This window comes from Rhinoderma darwinii, chromosome 4 (genome assembly GCF_050947455.1).
Source record: "Rhinoderma darwinii isolate aRhiDar2 chromosome 4, aRhiDar2.hap1, whole genome shotgun sequence".
In the NCBI taxonomy this organism is placed as follows: Eukaryota; Metazoa; Chordata; class Amphibia; order Anura; family Rhinodermatidae; genus Rhinoderma; species Rhinoderma darwinii.
In genome coordinates, this window is record NC_134690.1 from 335,575,842 (window position 1) to 335,598,785 (window position 22,944).

Here is a 22,944-nt window from a genome sequence, read left to right on the forward strand (position 1 = left end):
AGGATCAAGACATCAGATGGTTACCTTTACCTAACAAATGTTTAAACTGAGATCTGGTGAATGAGTGGACCACTCAAGAATTGAAGAATTATTTCTAGTTAATTCTCTTAGAACTGCTCTGAGATGTTTTAGTGTCCACCTGCAAAATAAATCTGGTTTGACACTGAAACTTTGACATTGGTCATTGATTTCTTTGACAAATACTCTGAATCCATTGACTATATCAGCAAATGTAAAAGAAAACATCTTTGTAACTTTGCCATTGTTTTATTATTTTTTCTTATTGTCTTACTCTATTTTTCAAATTTATTTTTAGGGTCAGTTAACTCTGGGTTTTTTTACACGTTTTTTGACGCGGAAACCCCGTCGGAAAATCCGCCGAAAAACGGCCAAAAATGCCTCCCATTGATTTCAATGGGAAGCAGAGGCGTTTTTTTCCAGCGAGCGGAAAAACTGTCTTGCGGGAAAAAAGAAGCTACATGCCCTATCTTCAGGCGTTTATGTCTCTGACCTCCCATTGACATCATTGGGAGGCAGAGAAAGCGTGTTTCGCAGCGTTTTTGCCGATCGGCACTCAATGGCCACGGGCGACAAACGCAGCGAAAAACGCGGCAAACGGCATGCAGGCAGATCAAAATCCGCCTGAAAATTCCAAATGGAATTTTGAGGCAGAATTTTCTGCCTGCAAAAAAATTTAGTGTGAACATACCCTTAATGTTGAAACCATCCTCAAGCAGTTTAGCTGCTGCTGACATACCCCATTGTGGCTTGCATGTTATTCTAATTATGGCTTGTATATTATTAACGTGTACCTAACTTTCAGGTGACCTTTCAGAATAAGCTGTCATATGTGTGTGCATGAGGAAAAACACTGTTTCTGGCCATTATGTGACTTGTATTCTGCATTATTTAGCAGTTTTCCCCTCCGCAGGCTCTATCTCTAAGGCCTGGTTTACACGAGCGCGTGCGTTTTGCGCACGCAAAAAACGCAGCGTTTTGCGTGCGCAAAAGGCACTTAACAGCTGCGTGTGTCATCACCATATGATGCGCGGCTGCGTGATTTTCGCACAGCCGCCATCATTATGACACTCCGTTTGGATGTTTGTAAACAGAAAAGCACGTGGTGCTTTTCTGTTTTCATTCATCCGTTTCATTGCTGTTGCGCGAATCACGCTTGTCCCACGGAACTGCTTCCGTGTGACATGCGTAGTTTTCACTCACCCATTGACTTCAATGGGTGCGTGATGCGCGAACAACGCACAAATATAGGACATGTCGAGAGTTTTTCGCAGCGGACTCACGCTGCGCAAAACTCACGGACTGTCTGCACTGCCCCATAGACTAACATAGGTCCGTACAACACGCGTGAAAATCACGCGCGTTGCACGGACGTAATACACGTTCGTGTAAACAAGCCCTAATTCTCAGTTGTGTCTGAGCTAGTGGCCGGAGCCTAATTGCTAACATGTTTTCCATTCACTGCATACAAAGTGGAGGAGAATCCTGCTCTCCTATCTCGATCTATTACATATATAGAAGCAGAATCGAGGAGTGCACAACAATGAACAATGCACAAATATAGGACATGTCGTGAGTTTTACGCAGCGGACACACACTGCGTGAAACTCACGGACAGTCTGCACGGCCACATAGACTAACATAAGTCCGTGCGAGGCGCGTGAAAATGACGCGCGTTGCACGGACATATTACACGTTCGTCTAAATAAGCCCTTATACTAATCAAGGCTGCAATGGGTTAAGTACTTTAGTACTAAAAAGATGTCCGTAGACAATACTTCATAATAGAATCACAGCCGTAAATACGGCCGGCTGTCCGTGTCAGTAATTGCGGGTCGTAATTACGGACATGGTCGTGTGCATGGAGCCTAAGACCCCATGCACACGACCATATTTTCATCTCTCCTGAAATACTGCCCATATATACGGATCCATAGTTATCCGTAATTCATCCATCTTTACGGAAGGGTGTCCGTAAATACGGTCCATATTGCATCCGTATTTCATCCGTATATACGGATCCGTAAAACAAGAGGGAGGCTGCAAATGTCACCAACATGTTGCATATCAACGCTTCTGTAAATACGGATGGTTTACAGATGCACATCCGTAGCCATCCGTATTTACGGAAGGGCCCATAGACTTCTATGCGAGAGTCCGTGCCATAATTACGGACAAGAATAGGACAGGTTCTATAATTTTTTCAGCACGGACACCCATCTGTAAAAATACTGAAAGGTGTCCGTGGCCAATAGAAATGAAGGGGGCCGTAATTACGGTCCATAATTACAGATGAAATATACGGTCATGTGCATGGGGCCTTAGATAGGAAGTTACATCTGTCTGCGCTCAATATCTTTATGAGCACTCATGAGTGGAAGCGATTACTATCCCTCTTTTTACATAGGTGAAGTGAAATATCAGCGTTTTAACTGCAGTCACATTTGACTTTTTAGGTGGGCATTAGATACCATAAGAAAACCAAATGTGCGTTCAGCTTCTACTTTACGTAAATCTACAACTTTATTTTTTGTACTGTTAACTTTCTAATTTCCAAACTCATGAACCTCTTTTTTTCCTCAGGCCATTCGTCGGAAACATCAAGAAGACCTTATCTACAACATGTTATATGATGTCCATAAATAACCCAATAAGCAGACCTAAGGCAAAGAGCTGCCATGATCTAATGTATAGGACACTGATAAGGCTAATGTTTGCACCTGATGTAATAGTATCGATGAACTTTACACTGTGCCATTCAACCTGACAAAAACTGTACATATAAGTCCCTATGAATACAAAAGAACGTAAACATTTTCCATTGACAGTCTTCTAGAGATTAAATTGTTAATCCGTCCATAAAAGTTTGAGTGTATATATGGCAAATATACCCAAATCGTTTTTTTTACATATTACGCATCCTGAGTTTTGATTTACTAGCAGACTTTGTAACATTTATATTTCCTTTAGTTGATCTTAATCAGCAGTTAAACCCTTTGATCAATGCGGTCCATGACCGTGGCATGATCCAAGGGGAAAACCATCTTTGATCGCATCACTGCAAACCCGATAATGCAATCAGAGACTGGGGAAGCCCTCTGCAGTCAGTCCTGGGGACCTAGAAAGGACCAGGCTGTCTGTTCCGTAAATCGTACAAAAGAAACAAAGACGAAAATCGCTTTTTTCTATATACACGCTGCAAAAATAAATTACATGGTACATCGAATTTTTCCGCTGCAAATGTTGCTGCAGATTCGCAAGGAATCTGCAGCAACATTTGCATATTTGACAAGTAATTCAGACGTTGCGGATATCATAGCGGACTTGCCGCAGATTTCAGTTTTAGCATTGCAAAGGCTGAAATTTGCAGTGAAATTCCGCTTCTTCTCCGAAATGTAATGTGCATGCTGCGGATGGGAAATTCTGCACCACAGCCTAAATTCCGCACAGTTATTTTCCGCAACATCTGAACAAAATTTCCAAAAAATGTATAGAAACAAATTTAGAAAACGGCTGCTGCAGATTTCCACTGCAGACTGTCCGCAGCAGAATTCAACAGCAATTCCGCCATGTCTTAATGTGCCCTTACAGGAACAGATGTGGCAGAGCTGAGTTTATCAATGCAGAAGAGAGAAGTTTGTTTTCGTGATTTTATGATGGGTTATACTTTATCACTTAATTTCCAAATGACTACTGTGTTACCTTAATTCAATGAGTTATCATTGTGCACCCAGCCTACTAAATGTGTACATAAAGTCATTTTACTTTCCCCCGGTCTTCCTTACCAGCAGCCGTGAAAGGGTTAAATTAAATAAAGTGATACTCCGGGCAAAAGCTGAAAACACAGCTATTACCTGGAGCGGAGACACCCCGCTCCCTAATCAAAGTCTTACCTATGAGGTCTTCGGTGATCATAGGATATACAAGTGTCTTTCTTCTGGCAGGTCACTCCTGCGGCCTGCCTGTACAAACCCAGGATCATGTACAGGAAATTACTTCTTGAAAGTGAACGTGTATATTCTACATTGGGCCTTACCCTATACAGGTTCCTGGACTGGTCATGACAACCCTACCCAGGAGCGGAGCCTGCCAGAAAACATCTGTGGATCCCTCGAATGGTAAGGACCATTTATGTGAGACTTTGGGGCTGCAGTGGGTGCCTCCACTTCAGGCAAAAGCTGAATTTTTAGCTTTTGCCCAGGATATCACTTTTATTATATACCGTATTTTTCAGACTATAAGACGGACCCACGTTTTAGACAACAGAAAATAGGAAAAGATTATTTCATATTTTATTACTTTTACAAAGAAAAAACTATTAGATAAAAAAAAGTTTGTTCTGTTTCACCACATTCTGAGAGCCATAACTTTTATATTTTTTCATCGATTGAGCGGTTTGAGAACTTATTTTTTGTGGGACGAGCTGTAGTTCTTATTCGCACCATTTTTTTGATACATATGATTTTTTGATCACTTTTTATTTCATTTTTTTTAGAACTAAGGTGGCCAAAAAAAACAAAACAATTCTGGTGTTTTAAAAATTATTTTTACGCTGTTAACAATGCAAGCTAAATAATGATATATTGTAATAGTTCGGACTTGTACGGATGCAGCGATACCAATTTTTTTCATGTATTTTTTTTTTACATTGTGCTTGGCGAAAAATGGGAAAAGGGTTGTTTTTTTTCACTTTTAATATTTTACATTTTATTTTACACTCCTGAAAATGAATCTAACTTTTATTTTTTACACATTTTATTATTTCCCCTAGTAACTCCTTAGATTGCTGGTACAATACACTGTCAATAGCCTGTAATTTTTACAGGCTTCTGCCAAGCCCTGCCAGAGGCTTGGCTTAGCAGAGGCAGACTTAATGATTACACGGTCGAGTTACGGAAACAGCGTATCTCGCTGAGCTATGCTGTTTCCGTAACTCCCATAGTAGTGAATGGCAGTTACAGCAGCAGTGTAGCATGTGAGCTACGCTGTTTCCGTAACTAGTATTCAGTTCTATGGGAGTTACGGAAACAGCGTAGTTCATCGAGCTGCGCTGTTCCGTAACTCGACCGTGTAATCATTAAGTGGCCGTGAGAGCAGAAAAAGTTTAGGGGGCCCCGTTCTAGAGATTGGTGCGGGTCCCAGAGGAGGGACCCGCATCTATCTGATATTTAACACATATCCTGTGGATAGGTCATAAATTTTCCTTCATGGGACAACCCCTATAAATGCTGCGGTCGCAATTGACTGCAACATTTAATTAGTTAAACGGCCAGGAACAGCACAATCGCTGTTCCTGCCCATGACTCAAATAAGTCGAGTCGCTTCTCCCCTTATGTAAATCTACCCTCCCAAAGCAGACACTGAAACAGAGTTGGATTTTAATGGCCACAGCAGCCGTTTATTATTTAAATAACAATAACTTTAAATACCATAATTTTTGAATCCCCAAAAAAGGGGATACATCATAACAACAAATAACCCACTGCGACCCTATCAGGGTCATAACATTATAAACCAACCAGAATGACAGGGGCAAGTCCTTGAAGCCACCGATACTTAATTTTGGCCATCTGCCCACAAATACCTTACCCCCAGCCGTAACCCGGCCCAGGAGCACCAAATTACCTTTTTGCAGATGACCACCATATATATATAAATATATATAACCCAGCTTTCAAAAGGGGTAACACCCTAAGAAGCCGACAAATTGGGGGTGCATCCCGTGATGCATTCCCCCCCACCACTTTTTACGACCTACTTCAAGGACTCCCCCCCCGCCAAAGCGAAACAGGCCTTGACCACCTCACGCCTGCGAGCTCCTCCACACTCCCACCGCTCGCTCAATTCCATCGGTCAAAGCCAGACTCCACATATCCATCCCCACCTCATTGAGGTGCACACCGTCCTCTCTCCAATAGCTGCCTGTCCCAGCCTCCAGATCCCAGTGGCGCACCGCAACCCCACCATTACGCGTCACGAAGCTCGATATGGCCCTATTAGCCTTAATGCGAGCCTTGTTAATTTTTCCCACAGAACGGGCCATCCGCCAGTTCTTCCTAGGGACCATCTCAGACCACACCGTCACCAATTTAGGATAAGTTGCCCATAAGCAGAGCAAATCATGCTTGACGTCCCGTACCAACTCCCGGAAAGGGCGTATACCCAAATCGTTGCCTCCCACATGCAACACCAGTACCTCCGGCGCCCTGTCAAGCAGTACAAAATTGTGAAACTCGGGCAATACCCTGTTCCATGTCATTCCCCGTATACCCATCCACCTCACAACCGCCGCGTCCCGCGGAATCCTGAGCTGTCGACCGTCCGGCCGTACATCCGCGCGAAGGGCACCCCAGTACACAAAAGAATGTCCCATAATCCACACCATGCATGAGTCACGGCCTGCAAAACAAATGAAGAACATACACGCACCACCTCTTGCTGCCGCGTACCATTAATACTCAGGCGGAAACGCACGCACCCGGAACATGCTATACATCAATATATCACAACATGTTCAAGCGCACATAAGAACGGAAACGCGCCGACTCCCAACGCCCTATCCGCTGCACACCTGCATCATCTAAACCCCATCTCACCGCCTCCGTCGCTGCCCCTATACGGAAAGAATGAGACGAGTATTGCTCTGCCTGCACCCCGCTAGCCACCAGACACTTTCTGAAAACCGAAATAAACTGATACCGCGACAGAAACGAGCCATCCTCGTGCCGCAGCAACGGCCCGTCTGAGAGATCTAAACCCGCCAAGTACTCCTTGACACACAACACTGGACAAACCGGATTCTTTGGGACCGCCAGCAAAACCACTCGACGTCCTGCCCCTCCTTGGTCCGTTTTGGACCTTCGCAACACTATCTCCACCCTGTCTTCATACAAATCGACATTATCCTGCAACAAGCCCCCCGCTCTCACCGAACTGGGGGAAACCAATTCCCCTACCCGAAAAGCTCCAAAAAAGGCTAACGCAAAAGCCAACCGGAAAAGCTTGCTCTCATACTCTGAACGACACACCTGCCGCACCACCACCTCCAGGGAACACAACAATTGAAATGACACGGGACGCCTCTTATCCCTCATGACTACACCCCGTCTCAGCCCTTTCAATGCCTGGCCCACCAAAAACCGCTTCGTGATATCTGCCAACCCCCGTAACTTACAACCGAAAGCAATGGCCGCCACGAAGCGATTAACCTTAGCGACCGTGCAACCCCGGGCGAACGCATCCCCCAACCAAAGCAGCAAGGCCACCATCCTATCATCATCCGAGCACACATCTCCCAAAGATCTCACCCACTCCTCCCATTGCCTCCATCCAGCCGCATACGACGACCACGTCGCACTGGCCAGTGAACGTTTAATCAATGCACCTGCCGCCTGGATACCAGCTCCCACAGATGACTGGGACAGTCCACCCCTGTTAACTCCGCGTCCGGGACCAGCTGCCGGAAACGATCCCACTGCGAGCGAGAAAGCGCGTCAGCAATACAATTCTCTACCCCGGGAACATGCACCGCCACCACCCATGCATTTAAACTCAAACAGGAAAGCACCAACTGACGCAACAAGCGAACCACTGGAGGGGACGACGCCGAAGTATTATTTATAGCCATCACCACCCCCAAATTGTCGCAATGAAAACGCACTTTTTTGTCCCGGAACCTGTCTCCCCAAATGGTGACCGCCACCACGATGGGAAACAGTTCGAGTAGGGCCAAGTTACGCGTCAGTCCCGCCTCCACCCATGCAACCGGCCATTTTCCCGCGCACCATTGACCTTTAAAGAACGCCCCGAACCCCACCGCCCCAGACGCGTCAGTGAACAATTCCAAATCGAAGCTATCTAACGCCCGGGACATCCAAAGAGAGCGCCCATTATACTGTGCCAGAAAATGGAGCCAGACCTGTAAATCTTCCCTGTGCTCTGCAGCCAGACGAATGAAATGATGGGGTTCCCGAACCCCCGCCGTCGCCGCTGCCAACCGCCGACAAAAAACCCTGCCCATCGGCATGATGCGGCAGGCAAAATTCAACTTCCCCAATAAGGACTGCAATTCACGTAGCGTAATTTTCCTAATCCGACACGCTCGCTCCACTACCAACCGCAAATCCCCCAACTTATCCTCCGGAAATCTGCACTCCATTGCTACGGAGTCGATAGTAATTCCCAAAAAACAAATGGTCGTCACCGGACCCTCAGTTTTTTCCACAGCCAAGGGTACACCGAACTCCCTTGACACCCAATTGACCGTCTCCAACAAATTTGCGCAAACCCCCGAACACGACGGGCCAACGCACAAGAAATCGTCGAGATAGTGAATAACTGATTCCACCCCCGCGACCTCCCTGACTACCCATTCCAAAAAAGAACTAAACACCTCAAAGTACGCGCACGACAACGAACAACCCATGGGAAGGCATCGATCAATGTAATAATCCCCTTCCCAATAACATCCCAACAACCTCTGGCTGTCCGGATGAACCGGCAACAAACGAAACGCCGCTTGAATATCAGTTTTTGCCATCAGAGCCCCTCTTCCGTAACCACGTACCAACGCTACCGCCGCATCAAACGACGTGTGGACCACAGAACAGATATCCTGGTCAATGCCATCGTTAACCGACGCCCCCTTCGGGAAGGACAAATGCTGAATAAGCCGGAATTTGTTACCTTCTCGTTTTGGAACCACCCCTAACGGTGACACCACCAAACCTGGAACTGGGATCGTGCTAAAGGGGCCCGCCATTCTGCCCAGATCAATCTCCTTCCGGATTTTTTCCGAGACTACCCCCGCATGCTGATATGCCGACTTAAGGTTGCGCTGCGTGAAAGGGACCTCATGCAAAGGGGGCGGAATAACGAAACCGTAACCAAAACCTAAACTAATCAACCGCGCCCCCTCCTTATTGGGGTACCTACTTAGAAAGGGGGCCATCTTTATGAGTTTCACCGGAGTCTCCCCCATAACCAGACGCACCGCTGGCTCCCCCTTGTCGTTTACCCTTCTTAAAACATTTAGACGCTCCATGTGACTGCCCGCTGCAATGTGAACACGCATGCTTGAATTTACACGTCGCTCCAAATTTGCACTGCCCCTCATTGAACTGCCAACACGTCCCAACTTTTGAACCTGAGGCCTGACTACCCCCGCCGGAAGTTCCTGCTGCATTCCCGCTCCCGGGAAAGGACTGCCCCTGCTTATAAAGTGCCGTCACTTTCAACCATAAGGCTATGTCCTTATGGTCCCACCGTATATTCGGCCGCACCGCTTTCCTCTGCCGAAACTGCTCATCGTAACGAAGCCAGGCCTGGCCCCCATAAACCCGATGCGCCTCCCCCACCGCATCCAAATAACAAAACAAGCCGGAACAATTATCTGGCGCCTTTTCCCCAATAACGCTCGCCAAAATTGCAAAAGCCTGCATCCAATTGACGAACGTTTTTGGAATCAACCTGTACCGTCTCTTTTCTTCCTCATCCTTTTTTGTTTCATCCCGCTTCACCTTATCTAAATTAAACTTCTCCAGCGGAAGCAAGGAAAAAATCTCCACATACTCGTCCTTCCAAATCCTTTCCTTTACCTCCTGCTTTAAATGCGCCCCTAACGGGCCCTCATAACAAACATAAACCTCCCCGCGCGCACGATCATCAAGACGCACCCTATCAACCTCCTTTGGCGAGTCTGTTTGAACCGCCGCCGCCACTGCCACCGCTGCCCCGGCATTCAACCCCCCACCGTTTTGACGAACCGGAGCGCTTCCAACACTGCCCCCCCACACCGCGGCCGGCGCCACACCTGACGATTCTTGGGAAGGGGAACCACCTAGCCGCCCCACTAACACTTTTAAACATCCCACTAACTCCGCCAAACTATCCCCCGCACCCGCCTGTAGCGACGGGACCCCCGACTACGCCGCGACGCCCACCGCCTCGACACCCTCTACACCGATACCCGACATCAATAAAGCTGGAAATGGTAACGTAGGTGTCAACTCACCAGGCTGCCCAGGGGCTGTGAACCCGTCAGCCGGACCCCCATGTCCACGTGGAGAGGCCCGCCGCTCACCGTCCTCCAATGCTCCGGACTCCCTCTGGCGCTGTCCGCATTGGCAATGTGTGCACGGGGAATTCCGATTTTCGTCTGAGTAAAGGGGGGGTGACATCGCATCATCCAATTGGCCGAGGTCCAGTTCATGCCTCATCCGTCCCGCTGAACCAGCTCCAAGCTGTTCCGTCCCTGGCACTCCAACCACCGACCTCATCCTGCGACCTCTGGTCGTTTCCACCTCGACGACACCATGAGCCGACCCTCTGGCTGGCACATCACCATGCAGGGTCGCCGTTGCCCTTCCGCCACGTGCTGAAGAAGGAGAGGATGTGACCGGAAGTGAAGGCCGCGTCCTCCTCGCCGCTGCCGCCGGGCGCTGCCGCGTTTTGGGATTCCTCCCAGGACCAGACGAAAGAGCAGCGGCAGGCCGCCCTGGTGTCTGGCCTGCAGGGTCCACTGATGGGCTCCTCTTGCGCCGCCGCGCCCGCGGGATGTCTTCAGGACTCAGCCTTGCGGGCGGGCGCGAGCGCCTCGTGCTGCGCGTCACGCCGGGAGTGCCAGCCCTGGCCTGAGTCATGGGGGAAACGGGCTCTCCTCTTCTCCTGCCCGACCCCCTGGTACGCCGGTCCTGTACCTCGGCCTGCTCCAGCAGCCCCGCGACCACCGGCATGACAGAGCGCTCCCCGCTTGCTCCAGCCGACTCTGCTCGCTCCTGGACCGGAGCGCCCGATTGTCCCTGCAGCAGCGTCGCTACTCGTGCTCCGAGCCATCCAGGACCCTGAGAGGCTGCCGCGGCCCGCAACAGCTCCATAGCCTCCTCATCAGACGCAGCAGGGGTAACAAACATGTTCCTGCTTCTGTGTCCTGGCGAAGAGAGGGAGAGCACAAACAGGAAACAGGTACATCCCCTTCAATCCCCACCCCTTCTCACTCAAGCCCTCCTGCTGTCCCCCCCCCCTTTCCTCTCATAGGCCAGCCAACTCTGTGTCCCTCCCATCTATTTTAGTCATGGAGGCCTTCCCTTATTCCTTTTTTCTTCTTTCAGTACGGCCTCTTCTTTACAGCAGCGTTTCAGCTGTAAAACACAGCTGACACCTGCAGCGCGTGAGCCCGCTCCAAACATCACCCCCCTGCTCCATGACGTGCCGGCACGTCATGGGTCGGGAAGGGATTAATTAAGGAAGTGTTCAGGGGGTCTGGCGTAGCCGGGTCCCTTGACTGCCAACTATAAGAAGCAGGGAGTTTTTAGCAAGATTCATTCTGAAAAATACGGTCGTTTATTTATACTACTTAAGATATTTGCAAATTGCACCATCCATATTTGCTATATTCAATTATATAGAATCTAGTATCCAGGAAGATGCACTATTTTTCTAATTACAATTGTACACCTTAAGCTCAGAGACTGACGAGGATTCCAAGTACAGCAATGGGCCAGAATAGGGATATCTCAAATGGAGCCTGTAGCAAAATAAGATTAGTATTTCACTCTATCTTTACTCCATTCCCCCTGGGTGCCTCCCTAGCACTGCATGAGGCACTGAAATATTTCACTAGAATTATTCAGAGTAAACATTCCTCTACGTTACTGGTTGAGAAGTTCTTCCCCCTATCTTGTGCCTCCTTTTAGGGCAATCATTTTAGGAACGACACTTTACAATTAGATCCTCAGTGCGAAACTGAATCATTGAAGATGAAGCCACATTCCTTAAGTGGGTGACAGTTATTTGAGTAAGTTATAGGTACAATGTAAAATGGATGAGCAGCAGAAACAGACTAGACTGGATTACTATGCTGGAATTGTGACCAAATGCTGCATACTTAAAAAAATGAAATACCAGATGCTACAGGGAGGAATTTATTGAGATTTTACCTAGCGAGCAGAAAGTTTACATTTGAAAAGACAAATAAGTTTAATTTGGCATTGCATGTGATTTGAACATATTAATGTGTTCTCCACAAGCTGTACATCTCTCTGTATGAAATATACTGGAGCAACAGCAACCTCTGCGCCTCATGTATTTGTACCGCTGAAAATGCACATAATAGTATTACACCACATGGATAATAAACATAATGAAGTTACATTACAGAGGTAGTAAACACAGTGTAGTCACAGTACAGGGAACAAAGTGATGTCACAGTACAGGGATACTAAATATAGTGATGTCACAGTACAAAATAGTCACAGTACAGGGAACACAGTGATGTCACAGTACAGGTATAACACAGTTATGTCACAGTACAGAGATAATAAATACAGTGATGTCACAGTACAAAATAGTAAACACAGTGAAGTCACAGTACAGGGAAAACCGTTATCACACTGTACAGGGTTAATAAACACAATGATGTCACAGTACAGGCTTAATAAACACAATGATGTCACAGTACAGTGAACACAGCTATGTCACAGTACAGGGATAATAAACATAGTAAAGTCAAAGTCTAGGTATAGCAAACACAGTGAAGTCACAGTACAGGGATAGTAAACACAATGATGTCACAGTTCAGGGATAATAAATACTGATCCAGTTAGGGATAATAAAACCAGTGATGTCATAACACATGGGTACTGACCAAAGTAACAACACAGAAATGCTAGTCACAATGATATCACAGTGTAGGAATAATACACAGTGATGTCGCAGTACATAGATAAAGAACACTATGAAGTCACAGGGATATTGTGCACAGTTATGTCACAGAACAGGGAAAATAATCATTGTTATTCCGCAGCTATTTGCTAAGATTCATAGTTATGTCACAGCACAGAGATAATAAATATATCATCATAATACAAGAATAATGCATATGATGATGTCGTTAATCAACACAGCATCATAATATAAGAGTAATGAATACATTGATGCTACATGAATAAAGGAGGGCAGCAAAGCTAATGCGTGTCTAAGGTATTTTAACAAAGTATTAAATTAACCAGCTACAACAACAATAATCTTTGGTTTGAACTAGTAGATTAGGTGAAAACAACAACACGTACCCAAATAAAATAATTACTGTCACGATCTGTGGGTATGTAGACCCAGGGCCGGCCCTAGGATAGATGGCGCCCTGTGCAAAATGATCTTTCTGCGCCCCACCCCATCATTTAAAAAAAAATGCCCCATAAAAAAATTATAATGCCCCTTTAGTGCCCCATACAGTATAATAATAATATTTAATAATATATTACAACCCCTTCAAGGACACAGTATTTTGTCCTCTAACTGTGCCCACAGTATTATGCCCCCTGTAGTACCCCTACACAGTATAATGTCCGCTTAGTGGCCCCCACACAGTATAATGCCCCCCCTGTACATTTTGCCATATAGCCTCCCTGTAGACAGTGCCATAATCCCCCACCTCCTTTTTGTAGATCGTGCCATACAGCCCCCCACACCTCCCCCTTGTAGACAGTGCCATACAGTCCCCCACCTCCCCCTTGTAGATCGTGCCATACAGTCCCCACACCTACCCCTTGTAGATAGTGCCCCCAAACAAAAACAAAAATTGTACTCACCTAGACCCCGTTCCCATGACGAACTGAGCTGCTCCATGACGGGACCCTAGTACAAATTTCCTCAGGGGCCCCTACCAAAAATTGTTTTGAGAAAGACAGAAAATGGCTAAGAACAAGCACTCCACTCGTAGGGCATGTTCACACACGTTTTTTGTAAGGCAAAAAAAAATCTGCCTCAAAATTCCTTCAGCAACTGACAGCGTTGTGTGACCTTTTTTTTGTGTTTTTTCTTAAGCTGTTGAAGCGAATGCAAAAGACGCAGGAAAAAAAAGCTCCAAACGAGCGCCGCACTTATCTTCTGCCTCCTATTAATTTCAATTGGAGATCAGAGGTGGAAACCACTTGAAGACCATCAGCCCCCCACTCACGGCAAAATGACCATCAGACCCCCACTCACAGATTCCCCCTGTAGGTAGCGCCACACAGACCCTTGTAGGTAGCGCCACACAGCCCTGTGTGGGTAGCGCCAGACAGCCCCCTTGTAGGTAGCGCCACACAGCCGCTTGTGGGTAGCACCACACAGCCCCCTTGTGGGTAGCACCACATAGCCCCTCGTAGGTAGCACCACACAGCCCCCTTGTGGGTAGCGCCACACAGCCCCCTTGCAGGTAGCGCCACACAGCCCCCTTGTAGGTAGCGCCACACAGCCCCCTTGTAGATAGCGCCACACAGCCCCCTTGTAGATAGCGCCACACAGCCCCCTTGTAGATAGCGCCACACAGCCCCCTTGTAGATAGCGTCACACAGCCCCCTGTAGAGTGTGCCACACAGCCCCCTGTAAGGAGGGCCACACAGCCCCCTGTAGGGAGTGCCGCACAGCCCTCTGTAGGGAGTGCCGCACAGCCCCCTGTAGGGGAGTGCCGCACAGCCCCCTGTAGGGGAGTGCCGCACAGCCCCCTGTAGGGAGTGCCGCAAAGCCCCCTGGTATGAAGTGTCGCACAGCCCCCTGGTTGGTAGTGCTCACAGCCCCATGGTTGGTAGTGCCACACAGCCCCCTAGTAGGTAGTGCCACACAGCCCACTGGTTGGTAGTGCCACACAGCCCACTGGTTGGTAGTGCCACACAGCCCACAGCCCCCTGGTTGGTAGTGCCACACAGCCCACAGCCCCCTGGTAGGTAGTGCCACACTGCCCACAGCCGCCTTGTAGGTAGTGCAAGGACTACGAAATGACCGATAGCTGGCGGGCAATAGACATTCAAAAAAGGACAACTGTGCAGGAGCACACAAAATACCCAGCTTTCCCAGCTATCAAATAAATGTGTGGAAATAAACTAAGTTATAACTTTTATTTAGTCTGAGTAAAGGATTAATCCTTTTAGCTAGATTAAATAAAAGTTATATCTTAGTTTATTTCCACACTTTTTTTTTTATACCCGGGAAAGCTGGGTATTTTGTGTGCTCCTGCACAGTTGTCCTTTGTAGGTAGTGCCACACAGCCCACAGCCCCCCTGTAGATAGCAACCCCCCTCCTTCCAGTAAACATAGCGCCACCGTAGCTCCCTGAAGGAGCGGAATCCCCGTGTGGCCGGGGATTCCGGTCCTGGAGCGCTGCTTGATGCCTCTGTCCATATATGGACAGTGACATCAGGGAAAACTCCTGAGGCGGAATCCCCGTCCACAGCGTTGCAGACGCTATGACCGTCGATTCCACTCCAGGAGAAGCTCCTGACGTCTGTGTCCATGACGTCATTGGCTTCTCCTGGAGTGGAATCCCCGATCATAGAGTCTGCAATGCTGTGACCGGGGATTCCGCTTCAGGTCTTTCCCTGATGTCACTGTCCATATATGGACAGAGGCATCAAGCAGCGCTCCAGTACCAGAATCCCCGGCCACACGGGGATTCCGCTCCTTCAGGGAGCTACGGTGGCGCTATCCTGGAAGGGGGGGTTTTGATATCTACAGGGGGGCACTATAGCAGAGCAAGGGAGGTATCTGCTCTGCTGTCTACTAGCGCCGCTGTAGCTGAAGGGAGCTACAGTGGCGCTAGTAGACAGCAGAGCAGGGAGATATAGCTCTGCTATAGTGTCGTCGCTAACGCTATAGCAGCCACAGCAGCTGCTAGCGGCGCCACCGCCCTCATGCCCGGTGTCACCGCTAGCAGCCGCTATGGCTGCTACAGCGGTAGCCACTAAGTAAAGAAGCGCCCGGGTGCGACTACAGTTAGTGTGTGTATCCCCGCTGGTAGTTGCAACGGCGCGGGGATACACACACCCGCTGGCGCCCCTCTTGCCGTGTGGCGGCTGGCGCCCTGTGCGACCGCACTGGTCGAACATAGCTAAGGCCGGCCATGTGTAGACCCATTGGGCAGTACCGCCGTAGCGGGATAGCAGCTGGCCAAACAGTGTACCAGGGCCCTTCTTGTAGTCCAGGGTGATCATGGGCTAATAGATGATTGTTTTCATGCACGCGCGCTGGCCCTTTAAGGCTGGGCACAAGTGTGCGCGCATGCACATTACAGGACACAGCAGAACGAAGCGGAAGTGAGTGCTGGCGTCTCCTAGGGATGAGATGCGGGCCAGCGCTCACAGATCCATAGCTGCAGCCGTCAAGGGGTGAGTAATCATGACAGTCCACGGCCGTGGATGCTACAATTATAACGTTTTATATATTCACATGAACTACTGATTTATGTCGAGAAATTTGAATTTTAGGTACGCTTTATAATCACCTGCAGCCTCCTACATGCCCATCAGCAGAAATAGGTTGCTTTTGAACACTTAAAGTTTGAAGTTAGAGATGAGCGAATTTCCCAAAATCTGTTAGGGTGTGATTCGGTCATTTTGGCCATCCGAATCAATCTGAACATATTCGCTGTGAATCGCAGTGCCCCGATTGGCCTAAAAATTCATGTCTAACACATTAGTAATGTGTATAGGTAGAGGGAGGGATAACTACAATGCATTTTGGAAAGGCTGCCTGCAAGGCATTATGGGAAAGCCCGTACGAGGGGATGTGATCCTTTTTCTAATCTGTAAATGGTGGCCGGCACTCACCAGTGACCGCCATTTTGCCGTGATTTGTGCGCTTCCAACCCCAAAAGTTTAAGAAAATTTTAGGAAATTCGAACTGAGTATGATTCATGTAGCGTCCATTCATTTATCTGTTTTTGAAGTCCATTCACAAAATACAGGTTACTGTAAATGGTAGTCTGCAATTTAATAATCTGCCTGCAGGGCTACTGTAGGGAACTCGACATTTCCTACATCTACTGCTGAAGGAAGTGATTCAGATAACATTACAAAAGTATAGTAAAGTACTACTGAGAGTAGACCCTTTCTATGTACAACTAAAAGAGTTTGTACTAAATTAAAAAATATCATTAAATATATTTCGATTGAACACAGATTGTAGGATTCAAAGATTTGATTCAATTCATTTAATTCTTTCTCATACTATGCTTTCAAGTGAACAGGAAATTAAAACATACATTCAGGATTTCCACTCAATAAGGGGTTGACTAAATAATATTCTCTAATACTCAGCGTTTCAATCAACACATAATTTAGCCAACTTCACCAGAAATGTGGTTAAGCTACGTCCTGCTGGTTTTATATGAAAAATCAACATTTCACTTCCTCCATTTTTGTTCTGAATATATTTTTAAATCAAAATCCAGAATTTCCAGTTGTACCAAATATTCCTTTTCTATAAATTCCAACTCTATACCACATTAGTTTACACAGAAGTCCTTAACACTACCTTTAATGCTTCTATATGTTATTTAACTGTATATTGTAGCAGCTTGTGACTGTTATATCCATGACACAATTTTTCTAGATCAAGAAATGTGTTAGCCGTTTTTTTTACTACCCCCTTCCCTACACAGGGAATATGGATGTATACAGATGGTAGGTGCACACAGTCATGTGTCCACCCAGGGTAGGAAAGGTGTACAAAATGTCAGTTGGAAATGAGGTATGTGACCTAAAATAAAAATAAGGGAATAATACAGTATGTTCACATGTGGCAGATTTGAAGCAGAAATTTCTAGCCACTCCACAGTACCACAACATGTGAGTACTGGTACTGTGGGGTGGTGTCTGTTGCTGTAGTGCTGCACTTGGGAAGGGACTTGGGGGGACTTGTGGGGGGACGTGGCCCAGAGCCAAGGAGGCTTGGCACAGCCTGACAGCATGGATGCTTTTGGGCCCCTGGGTTGCTCCCTCTGCAGGTGCGGTGCTGTGGTGGCAGCGGCCACCATGCGGTGCTGAAACCGATAGAGTAGGGACCCACTTTGAAGGAGGTCGCCTTGAAGTGGCAAGTGGGCTTATACAGTTTGATCAAAATGTTGACAAAGAACCTTATGTTCATCATGGCTATAAATTATGCCTAGGTCCATGTCTAGTTTCTCACTATACTGATGTGCTTATTTTTTATTTCCAAGAAGTTCTACCAAACAATTTTTTTCTTTAAGGGTATTTTCACACAGTAGACTAAAAACTTTTGAAAATACAGTGCTGTTTTCAAGGCAAAACAGCTCCTGATTATCAGACGTTTTTTAAGCCACTCGCGATTTTCGCTGCATTTTTCACTGCGTTTTTTACGGCCATTTTTTAAGCTGTTTTCTATAGTCTATGAAAAACGGCTACAAAAACGTCCCATGAAGTGACCTGCACTTCTTTTTCGCGGCCGGTTTTTTATGCCGCGTAAAAAACGGCCCATCGGAACAGACTGCCGTTTTTCCCATTGAAATCAATGGGCAGATGTTTGGAGGCGTTCTGCATGCGTTTTTTTGGCCGTTTTTCGGGCGTTTACGGCCCAAAAAACGTCCGAAAATAGGCTGTGTGAACTGAACATGCCTTAATAGTTCAATGTAAGAAATTCTCCTTGTTCTGATGTAAAAATCAAAAACTCACAACTGAAAAGTTTTCCATTTAAAATGTGTGAAAATACTTTCATGTTTGCTCAATTTCCCTGGATCAACAACGGGTGTCAAAATGACTCATTACACATATGCAAAAATGTAATCCATAGAATGAGATCAGTCTATTTTAGTAGATTAACAAGAACTCACATGACTGTTAGGATGAAAGGAAAATTCTTCTGGGTAATGGTCACATCACAGTGTATATGTCAGGTCATTCCTTATCAGCAGTGATGATTTTCTGTTGGACTCTTATCTACAGCTTGGTGCCAAAGAAGCTAGTGGGTCAGAAGGCAGGCATTACTAGTCAAATGTCTTATGCCACAATTCTGTAATATTAGGCATCTATGGGGTTTCTGTGACAGCCAAACTGGTCCAATTGGATCTTATTAGGGGCAAAATTGGCTCCAAAGCCATTAACTGCAGAGACTTTATGGAAGCCATTTATCAGCTTCAGCTCACATAGAGGTGCTTATCTCATACTCACTGTTTATTGGAAAACCTTTTTTTTTTTAGCGTGCATGTGTATTTATATGATAAATGTTTGATCACTGAGGGCCCCAATTCATTGACCCCCACTGATCAGTGGGTCCCGAGCCCCTTTCCCTCTTACTGCATGACCACAGTGAGGAGCAGTTTGAATGGAGCAGTGGTCACACATACTCCTTGCCGCTCAATTTAGCCTGGGCACCCAGAGATTGCATCCTCGATCTGATACTTGATGCTCGAACCGATAAAACCCGGCTTTGATTGGCCACTTATTAAGACATCTGTCTGAGGGTATGTTCACACGATGAGAGGCATTTACGTGTGAAAAGACAGACTGTTAACAGCTGCCTCGTTTCACACGTAAATGCTCCTCCTCGCATTTTGCGAGCCGTCTTAGACGCTCGTAAATCTTGAGCTGTGCTTCATTGAGTTCAATGAAGAACAGCTCAAATTACGTGGCAAAGAAGTGCCCTGCACTTCTTTGCCCAGGCAGTCCATTTACGCGTCGTCGTTTGACAGCTGTCAAACGACGACGCGTAAATTACAGGTCGTCTGCACAATACGTCGGCAAACCCATTCAAATGAATAGGCAGATGTTTGCCGACGTATTGTAGCCCTATTTTCAGACGTAAAACGAGGCATAATACGCCTCGCTTACGCCTGAAAATAGGTCGTGTGAACCCAGCCTGACAATGTTACTTGGGCATCTTACGTAATGTTACTTGAACGCTGTATGATTGTATTATTTGGACAATATATGGTGCATCATAAAGGGTGGTACCAATAGAAGGTACTGCACAGGGCACCATCCAATGTACGGTTGGCCCTGTACATCAGGTAGACAAACATAACAATATAGTTTTGAGACAATTATGATTAATAGTCATGTTTACCCCTTTACTATGTAGGTTTAACTCCAAACTGCCAATATCCTTGCATGCAATGTAATCTTCTCATGACGACTCCTTTAGCACAAGTTTACAATGCAAGAAATGGCCTGTGTTTCAGGCTTTTATTATTACACAACAAAGGTATTGAACTTTTTGAACCCTCATTACAAAAAAGGGATTACATAAACTACATTGTAATAACACGCTTGGCAGTCTTCAATTAAAAGGTCTACTATTAAAGCCCAAAACAATATCACATAACCATTCCTGTAATTCAAAGCTATCTTCTTTCTAAAGATCTAAAAACAACTTTCACCGACTGCACTATAATAAGCTAATTTTTTCCAGTAAGCCACTCCCTGGATCCTCTGTATCCTCGCTCTTTCTCATGCGCTATGTCATATCTGCTAATGGATGGTTGTCCTTGGAGAGGGGGCAGTGCAGGATCCGTGAAGGTTTAGAAACAATCTGCAGTGCCTCGCTTTCATTAGAAACACTTATTCAGCATCCTCCACAGGCACGGTGAGAAAAAAAAAGCTATTGCTGTGCTATGTGACAAGCCTGACCCAGCAGATGTAATTTGGTGTATCCTTGCTGCAGGTCATTAAATAATCTGATATCATCAGATAAAAACAGGGAGGGAGAGGCACTGAAATCCCTGATGAACAAAATCAAAAGGTATATTATCTAAAGAAATGAACAAAAATACAATATAAATAGAAAACGACCTTCTACAAATATCCTAGAAAGAATATTCATAAGCAAACAAACCAGTCAAGACATATCATCCTATCCTACCTTCTATAACCAGTATTGCCCTATGTGTTAGATGCTATATTATGTTTTCATCTATTTTCAGTGCCTGTATGTCAATGCTACATTCTGTCTGCATCATGATCGGTCCTTTGTGCAGCATGGAATACCACAGCTATTGTGTTCCACGTGCAGACAGTGTGGTCACTGATATAGGAAGGCCAGCTAGGAATATACCTTCTAGATTATGTATTACCCCAGCGCTGCCTTAGAAGGCTTGTAGCCATTTTCTTAGGCACCTCAAAGGTGTCCTGTTGGTGGAACCACTGGTGATCAGCTGTTAACCCCAGGGGACTCATGCATCATGTCCGCATTTCCCCAGTAGCAGTGCTACATGGGAGAAATAGTATTGCATGATGCTCACGGAAGTAACTGGTTTTTCTTTGGCTAATAGAGGAGAGTATGAAACTGGGACCTTTCTCTTCGACATGTTTATGCCCTAACCCGGCATATGGACAAGGGCTGTCCTGAATGGGCAACCTCTTTCATTAAAGGGTAACTCTAGAAAATGGGCAACAATGGACTATCACGTAGTATTTATATATGTTCTACCCCATTAAAGTGTAAAGACTTCCCTGCTATTTGCTGTTACTATATGTTTTCCACATTGCAGCAGTCACTAGCTGCTCTTTCGCTGATGACACATCCAGGCCATAAATATGTCACCTATATGTAAATTACCTTTCGCACTGACAAGTGTCATTTGACAGGTGCATAAAGCCTTATGACACCTAGGGTGTCATTGAGGAGGGGGGTGGATGCAATTTATGAATTAAATCCCCAAACATGCAGCGCCTTTGACCTGAGGTCCTGCAGTAAGCATATCACAGTATATCAGTTTTGCCAAGTGAGTGTTCCTTTAAGAGAGCTATAATGAGACTTTGTTTCAGTAAGAGGCTAAACATATTATAGACAAAACAATAACCATAAACAAATCGATCATAAAGAAAGATTTTTAATCTTCTGACTAGCGCATGCCATTCATAGTACTGGTCTCTTCATATGGCGCAGAGGGACCTTTGGGTCACCTTAGGTTCCAGGGCTCCAGTCCGACTTGAACCTCAGTACACCCTATAGTAGGATGTAGTAAGTAAACCTTCTGAAATATATTAAATAACAATACTAAGATTATTTTCTTACAATCTATTATTTGTGAGGGAGGCATTAGCAATTACATTCCTCACGCTGTGGCGTCCGCACGTGGAAGAAACATTCGGTAGCCAATGAGCGCATGATTTTGTTGGCAATACCAAAGTGTAATTTGTAAAATTGTTCAGCCATTGTCCACCGTATGTGGGCGTGGTGTTGTCCACATGTGGTCGCTGCTGCGTGAGAATCCACCCTTACACCACTGATAAGTAAGTTAAATACCATTTATAAGAGCCATATATCTGACCGGATGGATTTATTATTGTACAGGTCATGATCTTGTTGGTATTTCAGGACACCTGCTATTAGAAAAAGAGTGGTGGGTCAACTTAGAGGATCAATAACCATCTATTTAAGGCCACCCCTCCACCCCCTTTTCCCATCTAGCAAGATCATAAGCTATACATTAAAAAATCCTGGAAACTCAAGGTAAACTAATGGCAACTAATGGCACGTCTAGAGCACTAACTGCGGCAATAGACGCCTGTGAAAAAATAAAGTGATTATGGGCAGAAGAAAAGTCTCAAATGAAGTTTTCAGGATGGTCCTAAAATAAGGATATTTTACATAGTTATCCCTCCATATTTACATAAATGAAAAACCTTCTTGCTTAATTAGAGTTAACATTTCCTTGTAGTGTTAATCGACAAGAGAATGAAAAATATAACACTTCTATGTAACCTTGTCCTCCAAAGATCTCAGTTCTACGAATACACTTCACACTATTGCTCGGAAAAGATTTTCTAAAAATAGCTGCACTTAAACACCAAAAGTGTCTACTCCATAAATATCTGATCTCAAATTTTATTCAATATGAATGAAATTTTTAGTAAGATGTGTTATTCACTTTAGCTGCAATACCAGACATGGCCTAAGGACATGGGCATTTCCCCTGTAGCGGTCAGTCACATATTACCTCATAAAGACCGGCGCTATTTTCTGACTCTGGACAGGGGTTGTCTACATGGGACAACCCCTTCAAGTTAGTGTGTCATACCAAATGTATAAACTGCCTGCTGAAGTACAACTAGACGTGCTACAACTTGGTTATTCAATGAATTCCATGCAGATTAACCAACGTATTATGTATTTCTTTTTAATTGGATTGGGATTCATGAATTTGTGCCACAAAGA

General features: G+C 45.9%; 1 protein-coding gene and 1 long non-coding RNA gene across 2 annotated transcripts in view; one reads left to right on the forward strand and one right to left on the reverse strand.

The window, feature by feature from the left end:
• Positions 1-2,855, forward strand: part of LOC142759990 (uncharacterized) — a 66,085-nt gene extending 63,230 nt beyond the window's left edge. The window contains exon 3 of the long non-coding RNA XR_012883225.1: positions 2,602-2,855. This is a non-coding gene — a long non-coding RNA (uncharacterized LOC142759990). The remainder of the gene's footprint in view (positions 1-2,601) is intronic.
• Positions 1-22,944, reverse strand: part of AKAP12 (A-kinase anchoring protein 12) — a 127,576-nt gene that overhangs the window by 77,332 nt on the left and 27,300 nt on the right. The window lies entirely within an intron of this gene.